The 14,407-nt window shown below is 39.0% G+C and overlaps 1 protein-coding gene and 1 pseudogene across 3 annotated transcripts in view; both read left to right on the top strand.

The window, feature by feature from the left end:
* Positions 1 to 649: 649 nt before the first annotated feature.
* On the top strand, positions 650 to 2,034 carry LOC145713743 (aspartate aminotransferase, mitochondrial pseudogene; annotated as a pseudogene).
* Positions 2,035 to 13,647: 11,613 nt separating this feature from the next.
* The window catches only part of GPRASP1 (G protein-coupled receptor associated sorting protein 1), a 48,740-nt gene continuing 47,980 nt past the window's right edge, over positions 13,648 to 14,407 (top strand). For 2 of the 3 annotated variants that reach the window (XM_081793937.1, XM_081793936.1), the window contains exons 1-2: positions 13,648 to 13,908; positions 14,128 to 14,187. The gene's annotated coding sequence lies outside the window, so the exon portion shown is untranslated. The other variant, XM_081793938.1, reaches the window with a different exon arrangement.

The raw sequence follows: 14,407 nt of genomic DNA, 5'->3' as shown, positions 1-14,407 counted from the left end.
TAAAATAAATGCAAAATGTATACTCCAAAAATCTGTAAAACATTATTGAAGTAAATTTTAAAAGACCTAAATAAGTAGAAAGTATATCATGCTCCTGAATCATAAGACTTACAATTGTTAAGATGGCAATACACCCCAAATTAATATACAGGTTCAGTGCTATCCATATCAAAATCTCAGCTTGTTTCTTTACAGAAATTAATGAGTTAATCCTAAAATTAATATGAAAATCCAATGAACCCAGAATAGACAAAATGTTCTTGAAGAATAAAGTTGGGAGACTCATACTTCCCTATTTCAAACCTTACTACAAAGCTAAAGTTATCAATACCATATGGTACTGCCTAAAAAATAAACATATAGTTTAATGTAATAGAATTAAAGTACACACACACACAAACATACACACCCTCACCTTTATGAACAATTTATTTCAACCAGAGTTCCAAAAATATTCAGAGTAAAGAATAGTCTTTTCAACAACTGGTTAAAAAAATAACTGGATATCCACCCACAAAATAATTAATTTGTACCCCTATCTCACACCATGTACAAGCATAAATCACCATAAAAATCTTAAAAGCGGTGTCTGTGCCCACTGGCCCTCTGTTCCATCCTGCAGCTACCCACTGCCTTCTCACGACCCATCATGGCTGTGCTGCACTCCAGCCATGTTCTGTCTGAGGTTGCCACCACCTTCCACCGAGGCCTTGCTGCCGTGACTTCTGCCAGAGCCAGCTCCTGGTGGACTGTGTTGGGATGGGACCCCCAGATCCCATCCTGGGAGTCACATAAACCTTTAAGAGAGATGTCAACAGCAAAAAAATTAAAAAAAAAAAAAGGTAGTTGGTGCCTACTGAGATGATAACGGAAAGCCTTATGTGCCTTATAGTGTCCAGAAGGCAAAGGCCCAGATTACTGCCAAAAAATTTGACAAGGAATACCTGTCCATCACAAGATTTGATAAATTTTGTAAGGCATCTGCAGAACTAGCCCTGAGTGAGAACAATGAAGTGTTGAAAAGTAGCTGGTATGTCACCATACAGACCATTTCTGGAAATGTGGCCTTGATGACTGGAGCCAGTTTTTTGAAAATATTTTTTAAGTTAAGCCAAGATGTCTTTCTGCCCAACCATCCTGGAGAAATTACACACCCATCTTCAGGGATGCTGGTGTGTAATTACATGATTATCAATACTAAGGCCCCAAGACATGCAGCTGTGACTTTATAGGCACTATAGAGGACATTTTGAAAATGCCACAGCAAAGTGTTCTCCTTCATGCTTGTGTCCACAGTCCGGGAGTGGACCCCCACCCTGAGAAATGGAAGTAAGCAGCAACAGTGATGAAGAAAAACAATTTCTTTGTGTCGTTTTACATGTCCTACCAAGGCTTTGCCAGTGGTGATGGCAACAAAGATGCCTGGGCTGTATGTCACTTCATCTTCATCAAACGGAATTACTGTTTGTCTCTGCCAATCCTATACCAAGAACATTGGCTTATACAGTGAGCATGTGGGAGCCTTCATTGTGGTTTGCTAAGATGCTGTGAGGCCAATCACAAATGAAGATCTTGAGGCATCCCATATATTCTAACCCTCCAATCAATGGGACCCAGATTGCCTCAACCATCCTGACCAGTCCTGACCTGCAAAAACAGTGGTTGCAGGAAGTAAAAAGCATGGGCCATCACATAATTTGCATGCAAATTCAGCTGGTCTCCAACCTCAAAAGGAAGACTGCCCCCAACTGACAGCGCATTACTGACCAGATTGGTATGTTTTGTTTCACAGGACTAAAACCTGAACTGGTTTAAAGGCTGAACAAGAAGTTCTCCATCTACATGACAAAGGATGGCTGCATCTCTGTGGCAGTGGTCACCTTGGGCAATGTGGGCTATCTTGCCCATACCATTCAACAATCAAGCATTGAATGCATTTCTCAGAAAAGGACATGGAATAAAGTAGGGCAGAGGCATCTGTGGATGGTGTCTGAAACTTTGTGGCTTAAAACCAAACTCCTGCTCATCCTTTAACTTAAGCTCTTAGTTCCAAAAGAGTTTACATGTACAATAAAGACATAGCCCAAAAAAACTGTTGATTATGTCATTGCAATATTTCAGAAGTTTTAACTGAAGCACCTTATAGTGTTGGGGGTACCTCTGTAGAACCAGCATGAGAATAGCATCTACAAGAAGATTTGGGGGAAAGACCTAGTTCTAACATTAGCAGTCAGCCTGTATTTGTCCTTCTGTGATTGAGCAAACTTATCAACAGACCTTGTTACAGAAATCTTGTTTCATGAAAACCAGTAAGTCTGCGGCCACTGCAGCGTGGAAAATAAAAGATGCTGTTTCTTGTCTTATTTAAGAAAAAAAAAACTTTTCTTTTTAATACTTTCAGGCATTTTATTGTTCCCCTCTTCTCCCTTATCATTGCTGTTCTTTTCTTTAGGCACAGAGATCTATAACTAGCCTAGATTCTCATCCTATTCTACTGCATGATTGGCCCTCAACCATAAAGTATCATAAAGTATATGATTTACTTATTTGAGGAAAAAAGAACATAACTTACCACTCATCCCATACCCTCACCTTTCTCATCAGAGAATAGCAGAGAGTAGGTAGCTGCACTTTACTTCAATATCCTCTACAATGATTTTTTTTTATTGTCTCCTGTCGGGATGTCACTTCTGCCCATTTGGAACTTTTACTTCGTTCAGTGTGGTTGTGCATCTCATATCATGAGCAAGAGATGCAGGGCCCAACAAGGAAAGAGGATATCTGGGCTTTGGATTTAACCTTTGTGTACTGCCAGCTGGGCTCACACTTCACCCTTTGAAAAGATAACCACCATCTGCTCCAATAATGTAAACTTATTTCAGCCTTGTTTCTCTCTGTTAAAATAAAGCTATTGCAGACCCTAAAAAAGTCTTAAAAGAGGGGTTCCTGGCTGGATCAGTCAGCAGAATATGCAACTCTTCAAACCAGGGTCATGAATTCAAGCCTCACATTGGGTATAGAGTTTACTTTAAAAATTTTTTTAAAGAAAATATAAGGGTAAATTCTTTGTGCCCTTAAATTAGGCTAACAGTTTGTGACATACAATGCCAAAAGCACAAAAAGAATTGGATCAATTGGACTTCATTAAAATATGTATTTTTTTCACATCAAAGGGTGCTATAATAAAGTGAAAATACAACCCACAGAATCAGAGAAAATATTTGCAAACCATATATCTGATAAGGAATGTGTATCCAGAATAAATAAAAAAATAAACTCTTAGAATTTAAAAAAGAAAAGTAGCCCTGTTAAAATGGTCACAGATCTCAGTATACATAAAAAAAGACAGGAAAATAATCAAAGGGTACATGGAAAGATACCTAACATCATTAGTCATTTGGGAAATACAAATCAAAATAAAATGAGATACCATTTCACACACTAAGATGGCTACAATTATTAAGTGAAAATAAATGTTGGCAAAGATGTGGAGAAATTGGAGCACTCATATATTGCTGGTAGGAATGGAAAATGGTGTAGCAACTATGAAAAACAGTTTGGCAGTTTCTCCAAATGTTAAACATGTGTTGAATAGACATTTTTCCAAAGAAGACATCCAGATGGCTAGCAGACACATGAAAAGATGCTCAACATTAGTCATCATCGGGGAACTACAAATGAAAATCACAATGAGGTGCTTCCTCACACTGTCAGAATGGCTAAAACTAACAATATAGGAAACAACAGATGTTGGTGAAGATGTGGAGAAAGGGGGACTTATACTGGTGGTGGGAATGCAAATTGGTGTAACCACTCTGGAAAACAGTATGGAGGTTCCTCAAAAACTTAAAAATAGAGGTACCCTACAACCCAGCAATTGCATTCTTAGGTATTTACCCAAAGGATACAAAAATATCAATTCTAAGGGGACACATGCACCCTGATGTTTATAGTAGCATTATCAACAAAAGTGAAATTATTAAGAGCCCAGATGTCCACAGAATGATGAATTAATAAAGAAGATATGGTATATATACACATGTATCATGGACTATTACTCAGCCATCAAAAGGAATGATAGCTCACCATTTGCAATGATGTTGATGGAGCTAGAGAGTAGTATGCTAAGTGAAATTAGTCAGAGAAAGACAAATACTATATTATTTCACTCTTATATTGAATTTAAGAAACAAAACAGATGAACAAATGGGATGGGGGGGATGATAGACGGAAACAAACCATATGAGACTCTTAAAGATAGAGAACAAACTGAGGGTTGCTGGATGGGAGGTGGGCATGGAATTGGCTAAATGGGAGAAGTTTTGGGCACATGAATGGTTGGAGGGTGGGATGGGGAGGCATGTGGCAGTGGTGGCATATTTGGCCCTGTGGCACTGGAGAAAAGGCTCCTAGAATAGAACTCAAATGGCTTCTTGTGGACATTTATTTGATGCTACTGGAAGGTAAATGCTCTAGGCTGTGCCCTGGATTAGTGATATCCTAGGTTTGACTGGTCCTGGTTGTTTTCAGAGGGTGAATGCGTGACATCAACTGCTTAGACCTGTGATCCATTTTATTTTACCCATGTTCTTGTGGTCCCTGTTGATTATTACCTCTTTTGTCTGAGCATTGCTATATTAGGTACTCATATATTTACACAAACATATATATGTGTAACATATATATTCATAAAATAATAACAAAATACAAAATGCACAATAAATACAAATGAATAATGGCCTTTGGCTGGAGAAAAGAGAACAAAGATATTGTGGACATCCAAACCTTAGTTTGAAGGTTTCCTCTGGGATCTTTCCTTTGTTCTGAAGGGAAGGAGTTGAGACATCAGAAGAGCCAGATCCCAGAGTTTCATTCCCAGGCCACCCAGCCTCCACCTTCTTAGCCTTCCTGAAAACCCAGAAACACCCATCTGTAACCCACTTAGTGATTCCCATACCTCACCTTGAGCATAGTGAAGACCCGACCAGCTGTGGTGTAGTTCCACTCATTGTCCTGAAGACACCTGGAGTGGGAGAACAGGTGATCTCCATTAGTAACATAGTAGAGAGATGCTGACCATGCAGTACTAAATCTATGTCACTTTTTTTTTTTTTTTTTTTTTTTTTTGCTGGGACATATGTACCAGTATGAGCACTATGTGTTATAATGAAAAAAGATCTAGTGAAAATGTCTATCACTAAGTTCCATGCCCACTAAAATTCAAAAATAGAGTTGTTTAAAACTCTATGAGAACTCTGTTCTCATAATAAGAGAATGATTGGGTGCATGGCAAGGCCATTGTGAAAAGCTGTGCTTTCTCAACAAGACAGTCAGAGGGTAGTGAACTAGGCAATGCCAGGTGTAGATGGATCCAATGAGGATGGCCAGACCAAATATATATACATATATATTTATATGTATATCTATACAAATATATATACATATATACATATATATACATGTATATTTATATATATATTAGTATATATATATAAATTCCCTACATATTTTCATGTATCTGAGTGTACAGTGAGCAAAGTTGAAATACCAGTTAGATCTGGCAATAGACATTTCCTTCTCATCCTCAACTTAATACTCAGTATATGAGTATATCACATTCTTTCCAGTATGTCCCTTTTTTGTAGCCACCTGAAGAAATAGCATAAATTTCCACCTAGAATTTGATGCAGATATCAAGACTGATGGTGCCAAGCACACAGAAAGAGGCATGTAATGTGCACATAATTTGTCTGCTAGGGAGAGAACAGTGGAACTCGCAAGATCATTTAAAAATGTATTGAGAAAATAAGGAAAGGGGATTTGGGATTTTTATGGTATATAAGGGGTGGGGACATAGTGAGGGTTTCTGCACACAGACTCATGTGGTTTGGTTCTCCATTGGGTGTCAAAGAAGGGGGCATTTAGGTTTTCTAATAAGCTTACCGGATGTGGAGCAGAGGTGAGGTTTAAAGTTGTCAGTGGTCAAGCATAAAAAAGGATCTGATACCTTTTTCCTGACACCTAGAAACAAGCACAGAGAGTATGTGGAGTTTATGACTCCACAAAATGAGAAGTCAGAAGAGTATGTCTCAAAGAACAGGACAAAATCACAGCAAGAGAGCTAAATGAAATGGAGATAATCAATATGCCTGATAGAGAATTCAAAGTAATGGTCACAAAGATACTTACTAGACTTGAGAAAATAGTGGAGGATCTCAGTAAGATCTTCAACAAAGATACAGAAAATATTTAAAAAGCACCACTCAGAGATGAAGAACTCAATAACTGGAATTAAAAATACACTAGAGGGGAGAGGGATCCAACATGGCAGAGAAGTATGGGGATCCGAAGTTCTCTCATTTCCCAAACACAGCAGTGTTGAGGCCAAAGGACTTTGGACTCCAAGAATCTGGGCAGCAAAGAGACAGAGTTGCTTCCTGGGACTCACTGGGACAACCTGGCAGGCCACAGGTGAACGATTGCAAACTGGGAGAGATAAAATGGGCAGTGGAGGAAGGGAGTGGCAGGATCCCCTTCTGCAGAAAGACAAAGGGAAGAGAAAGAGAGGCTGGGGAAGTGTAGGACTGTATTAGGACAAGAGAAAAACCACGGACCAAGACAGAGAAAGATCCAATCTCTAACTACCAGGCTTTCTCCTGACTGGGGATGGCTGCCCTGTTCATGTACCCCAGGGGAGGAGGGGAGCCAGTTCCGGGCTCAGTAACTAGTTCAGACTGGATCAGAAGCACAGTCCGTAGGGGGAGAAAGCAATCCCCTCCCTAGAATGCTGTGGGAAGAAGGTATATAACCATTCAAAGGACAAAGACTGCCTGCACCCGCCAACCAGAGACCATATATTGGGAGAGGCATATATTGGGAGAGGCGGAGCAGTACTTCTCCGAAACCAGGGCCTATGGAGTGGGAAGTTTTAAGATATCAGGGTTTAAGTCCCAGCCAAGCACCACGGAGGCATGGGAGTCAGCTGAGTGGGACAAACTGTGTTTGCAGCACTGTGAGGCGGTGCGGAGTGGCTCTTGACTGGAGCCAGGATGCATGGAGCGGGACATTTTAGGACATTAGGGATTAAATCCCAGCCAAGCGCCAGGGAGGCATGGGAGTTGGCAGAGCAGGACAAACCACCTCATTCATGCCCACAGCACAGTGAGGATGGCCTGAACAGAGTGGTTTGGGACACCTGGTCCATGGAGGAGAGACTGAGGTGTCATCATTTTTCTCCCCATCACCAACAAGATGGGGCTTCAGGGAACATACAGAGGGCCCACAGGGGAGGCAGGACCTCCCCTACACCAAAGCAGGTCCCTCCATGCCTGGTAACTGAATATCTACTTGAGCGGAGTTGACACTGAGGAACAAGACAGCCCTTCCTCCAGACTAGCGCTGTTGCATTGCCTGATTTAATTCTCAAAAATTCTTATCATATATAGAGGAGAAAGCAGGCAACATCTTTGACCTCAGCTGCAGCAATTTCTTGCTTGACACATCTCCAAAGGCAAGGGAATTAAAAGCAAAAATGAACTATTGGGACCTCATCAAGATAAAAAGCTTCTGCATGCCAAAAGAAACAATCAACAAAACTAAAAGGCAACTGACAGGAATGGGAAAAGATATTTGCAAATGACATATTGAATAAAGGGTTAGTATCCAAAATCTATAAAGAACTTACCAAACTCAGCACCCAAAAAAACAAATAATCCAGTGAAGAAATGGGCAGAAGACATGAATAGCCACCTTTCCAAAGAAGACATCCAGGTGGCAAATAGACACGTGAAAAGATGCTCAGCGTCACTCCTCATCAGGGAAATACAAATCAAAAACACACTGAGATACCACCTCACACTGGTTAGGGACTAAAATGGACAACTCAGTAAATTACAGATGCTGACCAGGATGTGGAGAAATGGGAACCCTCTTGCACTGTTGGTGGAAATGTAAATGGTGCAGCAGCTCTGGAAAACAGTGTGGAGGTTCCTCAAAAAATTAAAAATAGAAATACCCTATGACCCAGCAGTAGCACTACTAGGAATTTACCCAAGGGATACAGGAGTGCTGATTCATAGGGGCACATGTACCCCAATGTTTATAGCAGTGCTTTCAACAATAGCCCAATTATGGAAAGAGCCTGAGTGTCTATCAACGGATGAATGGATAAATAAGATGTGGATTATATATACAATGGAATACTACCTGGCAATGTGAAAGAATGAAATCATCCCACTTGCAGCAATGTGGATTGAACTGGAAGGTATTATGCTGAGTGAAATAAGTCAGTCAGAGAAGGAAAGATACCATATGTTTTCAATTTTATGTGGATCTTGAGAAACTTAACAGAAGACCATGGGGAAAGGGAAGGGGAAAAAATAGTTTCAAACAGAAAGGGAGGGAGGCAAACCATAATAGACTCTTAAATACAGAGAGAAAACTGAGGGTGGATGGGGAGTTGGGGGAGAAGGGGAAATTGGTGATGGGCATTGAGGAGGACACTTGTTGGGATGAGCACTGGGTGTTGTATGTAAGCTATGAACCATGGGAATCTACCCCAAAAACTAAGAGCACACTTTACACACTGTATGTTAGCCAATTTGACAATAATGTATATTTAAAAAAATTAAATATAGAGTTACCATATGATCCAGCAATTCTGTTTCTATGTATATGTCCCAAAGAATTGAAAGCACAGACTCAAACAGATATTTATGCAACAATGTTCACTGCAGCTTTATTCACAATAGTGAAAAGGAGGAAACAACCCAAATGCACATTCACAGATAAATGGATAAACAAAACATGGTATATACCTGCAGTGGAATATTATTTAGTCATGCAAAATGAAGCATTGGTACATGCTACAACATGAATGAACTGTGAAAAAGTTACTCTAACTGAAGTAAGTCACAAAGGACCACATATTGTATGATTCCATTTATATGAAATATCCAGAATAATCCATAGATATAGAAAGTATATTTTAGTGTTTGCCAGGGGCTAGGAAAAGGGGGAAATGGGGCATGACTGCTTAATAGATATGGGGTCTGCTTTTGGAGTGATGAAAACGTTCTGGAACTAGATAGTGGTGATGATTGTACAAAACTTTATTGTACTATATGCAACTAATTGTACACTTTAAAATTGTTAAAAAGGTGAATTTTATGTTATAGGACATTTTCCACAATAAAAAATAGCTAAAACATGGATTAACCTTGAAAACATTTTGGAAAATGAAAAAAGTCATTTATTTATTTATTTTTCAATATATGAAATTTATTGTCAAATTGGTTTCCATACAACACCCAGTGCTCATCCCAAAAGGTGCCCTCCTCAATACCCATCACCCACCCTCCCCTCCCTCCCACCTCCCATCAACCCTCAGTTTGTTCTCAGTTGTTTTTTTTTAAATGAAATATCCAGAATAAGTGAGCCACAGCAACAGAAAGCAGATTAGTGGTTGCCAGAAGCTGGGTGGGGGAGGAATGGTAGTGAGTGATTAGTGGCATGAGGTTTCTGAATAATTTCTGAAACTAGATAATGATGATGGTTGTACAACATTTTGGATGTACTTAATGCCACTGAATTGTATACTTTAAAATGCTTAAAATGTTAAATGTTATGTTGTCTGTATTTTTCCACAATTTAAAAAAATCCACAGTGGGGTCCTTTAAAAAATAATACTGACTTTTTCATGAATATAACATACTTATTGTAGAAATGTGGGAAATACAGAAGGATATAAAATTATGGTGAGAAATCTCACATAATCCAAACCATAAATACAATCACTGCTGCTGATTTTTGCTTTTCTTTGCACATATTATTTCTTTTTATAATTTATATTCTGGATGAAATTGTTTTAGAGAATATATATATTTTTTTCACTTGGCATCATTTCAGAAGAATTTTCCTTATGTCATTAAAATTTTCCTAAACATAATTTCAAGAAAGAAAATTGAAATAATACTATAAATAAACAAGTAGAAAAATCTTTGAAGCAAGAAATGGTGGAGGCACAAGCGTTGGGGAAAGAGAGGTCTCAAGATAGTATGTTTTTAAAATGGGAGAAATAACAGAATGTTTTATGTTGCTGGAAAGATAATTTATTACAATGAAATAAGTATAATGAAATCTTTTTTTTTTTAAGATGTGTGTGTGTTGGGGGGTGGTGTGTAAATATATATACACATATTTGCATTTCTAAAAGTCCGGAAGGATATATACCAAAATGTTAGGAGTATTTATCAGTGTTAGGAAATGCAATGTCTTTTTCTTTTAATTTTCATATAATTACTAGGTTTTCAACTGTGAACATATATAACTTAGATAATAAAAAATAAGTTAAAGCATGTGTAAAACAGACATTCCTGGCAATTTCAATAGAAAATGATGCAATAGAAAAGAAACTAAATCATTTTCAGAATATGGGACATTTCTAAAGCAACGTATGAATTCAATTAAAAGTATGATCATGAGAACTATTATCTCACTGTTCTCTGTTTCCTCCAATGAAAGGGCCCAAATCTGGAACCTCTCCAAAACAATAAAGATGCCTATGAAATATAAAGCATAGCTCCCATAATCATTATTTTCAATAGCTACCCTTTCTACTCCTTGGGTGTTTTATGAGTATCAAGAGTGCTGTTTCACATCACATTTCTGTAAGGATTCAAACACAATCTTCTAAATGGAAAGCATTATCTTTAGTAGTAGTATTAGTACTAGAACATCATTTATTATGGACTTAGTAAACTAGATTGTGAATTGCACCAGAGAAGTGTGTAGATAAAGGATTCTTGGAACAAGCTTGTCCTTCAAATCCAGAGGGTAAGCCATCTACCCTCATTAATGCTATTACAGAATTGGAAACATTCCTAAACAAACAAAAAGGACTCTCTTATTGTCTTTTACCGACATGGTGGCCCAGCTTAGAGCCCAGGTATGTAGGCCTGAGGAGTTTAGCATTTCTAAGAACGTGTGGTTTAAGTTTTTAAATATCCTCAGATGCTAAGGAATATTTTATTTAAATTACAATTTTTAATAGTTAATACAAACATGAGGTTCAAAATTCAAAAAGCACAGAAGTTCATACACATAAGTCATCAAGTGTACTTCACATCTTTGTCTGCCAATAGGTTATCCTCCAAAAAACCAAAAAAAAAAAAAAAAACCAAAAAAAAAAACCAAAACAAAAAACAAGCCCTATTACCAGTTACTTGTTGATATTAACAGAGATATTCATTATATGCATATATATAATAAAATAAAATATTAAACAAATGATGGCACACTAAACATTGTTATGAATCTTGCTTTCTTCACTTAAAAATGTGTTTTGGACATCATTCCTGTATCAGTATACGTAGATAGAGCTGCTCGTTCTTTTTAACAGCTGCATGTTGCATGGAGATACACTAAAATTTATTTAACCTTCCCCTATTTATGATTATTTCAAAAATTTCCAATCTTTTACTATTAAAGACAATTCTGCAATGAATATCCTTATACATATAGCATTTTTCAATGTACAAATAATACTTTAGGATAGTTTATTAAAGTATAATTGCTGGTCAATTGTTATGTACATTAGTATTTTGATAAACATTGCCAAATAACCTTCACAGAGTGTGTAACAATTTATACTCCAACTAATAATGTATAGGAATGCCAGTTTTCTCACCTCTTCTCCAATACAGTTTGTTTCCAAATTTTTTGTTCTTTGCCAATATGATAGATGAAAAACAATATATCACTATAATTATAATTTGCACTTAGATTACCAGTGAGATGAAATATTTTCTCATATACTTAATAAACATAGACTTGTCTTTTTAATGAACAGTCTGTTCATTTATTTGCCTATTTTTCTATCGGGATGTTGGTCATTATATTTTCTTTATAAATTCATTGGGGTTTGCTATATACTAGGGAGCTTAGTAAGGCATAATTCTAAACATGAATAGAAGACAAAAAAATAATAACAAACCACTAATACCAAATCCGAATTATATGTATCTTCCAAATGTAATTACAATATAAGATATGAAGATGCCCAGGTTTCTTTCTAAAATATATTTTGGTAAACCCTTGCTTTCTTCCTCCATAGAAAAATTACATATAAAGCATCTCCTGTGTGGCAAACTCTGGGCTAAGCCCTGGGGTTACAGACATCAAAGACAAAGACACTTATAGACAGCCATTGATCTACAACCAACAGAAGATACCATGGAATTCTCATGATTCAATGGCCTTCACCCCCTTCAACTATTAACTGACTACTTTGTCTTCCATGTATGGCACTGAGGATACAGTGGTGAACAAGCCTGAGAACAGGGGAAAAAAAGACTGAGAAAGTGGCCCTTCCTTCATGGGTTTGAATTCATGTAATTTGAATTACAGTCTAATTCAAATTCCCTCCTGATACTGCTCAGAGTGGAAATTCAAAGAAATATATATAGTCAGGGAGAAAGAGCATATGCATTCATCAGGCAGAACGTAGTGGTAAAAGAAAAGGAGTCATGAAAGCAGCTAGGATCTACCTTGGGAAGTGCATGAGTAGTGTCCCTTTTCCTCAGAGAGGAGCATGTAAGAGAATCCAGAACTGGCTCTACCTAGTGCCTGACACCTGAATGTGAGGTGACAGATAGGGAGGAGCACATGACTCGGTCTGGATCCTTACAGGGACAAGTCTTTTTTCTTGCACAATTGTGGGGACCTGGAAATGGCACAGTGTGCTACCATTTCGAATGAGAACAAAAAAACAACAGTGTGGTAGAAAGAATGACTCTGGGCACAGACTAGTGGTTCATTTCTTTGAGTTAGAGGTCAAGATCTGTTTTCCTTTAGAAGACAGTGATGAGGCCTCCGTGGGAGCCCCCTCCCACTTTCTTCCTTTCCATGGCCCCATGAACAATGAAAAAACTTAGGAAGGCCACCCTAGAACCTCCAGCACGGGTAATTTATGGGTACAAAGTTACTTGAATATTAATCCTCTTTCATGAGAACAGAGTTGTTTTCCTCTTGCCCATGTTCAGGCCCATGCATATTTAGATGGAGGAAATATCGTGAACATGAGGAGGGGAGGCAGAGCTTGAGAATGGGACAGATACACACAGGGGTAGTTTGGTATTAATATGCTTCTCTCCCTCCATCACTGTTTTCCCTATATCTTTACCCCACCTTACATTCGACTATTTCAGTGCAAGAAACATGGTAAGTAATAAAGATGAGAGACTTAGGGGAGAGAAGCAATGAAAGCCTAAGGTGTTTGATATTGATCACAGGTTAGACCACAGTAGTTTTCTAGAAGCCAATCCCACAGTAGCCCAATTCGTGCACAGAATTAAATGCTTGGAACGGCAGTTTGGAGGGACGTCTCTAATAGAGGGGAAACAGCTTTAGAGCAGATTAGAATGCACTCCCTTCTCTCAGTCTTGAACTTCTTTCCAGACTCTTTTATCTTGGTCCCCTCCCCCAACCCACCTATTTAGGTGGGCCTAGGACTTTGGAAAGGTGAAATGTGTAAACACAACACTCTGGTATCCTTCCGCAAGATCGGGCCAGAGCAAAGTGACCCCCAAAAGTCTCATGCGTTTCAGTTCAAGAAAAAAAAAATGTAGGCCTGGTGGGGGAGATCTTGAAAGAAGGGAACTAATGCCGAGACCCTTTGATATTGGCTTCCTTCTCTCCGTCCAGCGCTGCTTCGTCTATAACCAGATGCTGCCCCTGCACTTCCCAGGAGAAATAGCCAGGGTGGAGCTCACCGACAGAGGGCGAAGTGGAGGTATGCAAAGCTTGGTATCATTCCGCCTACATAAAGCCGGATCCCCTTACACTACGCTGTAGCTCCTCCCGCTGCCGCTTTTGGTACTGGGGACGTGGCCAAAGTCTGCAGAGGAAAAGGTAGCTGTTAATAAGTCTCTACGCGTGCGTCCCAGAGGAGGGTTGGGGACGGGAGGAAGGGATATACCGAAAAGTAACAATCGTTTGCCAATTACAGCTTTTACTCTGACGAAGCAGGTATCGCGCGTCCTAAATCCCAGGTGCCGGGCCAGTCCCCATAGTCGCCGCCATTGTCTCGTGTCCTCGTGTCCATCTGACTGTCCGTCCCTCTTTCTGTAGATCACGGCACCCCCTTGAGGCAAGGAAATAAGAAAACTCCCTCTGATCCGAGCAAAGCAGGTCAGTGAGAAGGCGGGAATCACTTGGGAGTGTGGAGATGGGTATCAGAGGAATGTGGGATACGTGACCTGGTCTAGGGCGCCAGCGGTGAGGGGGAGGGGTCAGGGGTAATTTGAGTGGCACACAACTATAAATTTAAAATGATCTGCTTCTTGCTAGCTTGATTTTCAAACACTAATCCCGTGTTTGGGAAGGTAAAGGAGTATAGTAGCAGCTTCTA

Source organism: Panthera onca, chromosome X (assembly GCF_046562875.1).
Source record: "Panthera onca isolate mPanOnc1 chromosome X, mPanOnc1 haplotype 2, whole genome shotgun sequence".
Classification (NCBI taxonomy): domain Eukaryota; kingdom Metazoa; phylum Chordata; class Mammalia; order Carnivora; family Felidae; genus Panthera; species Panthera onca.
Note: the sequence above shows the minus strand (reverse complement) of the source record. Positions and strands in the feature narration are given on the sequence as shown.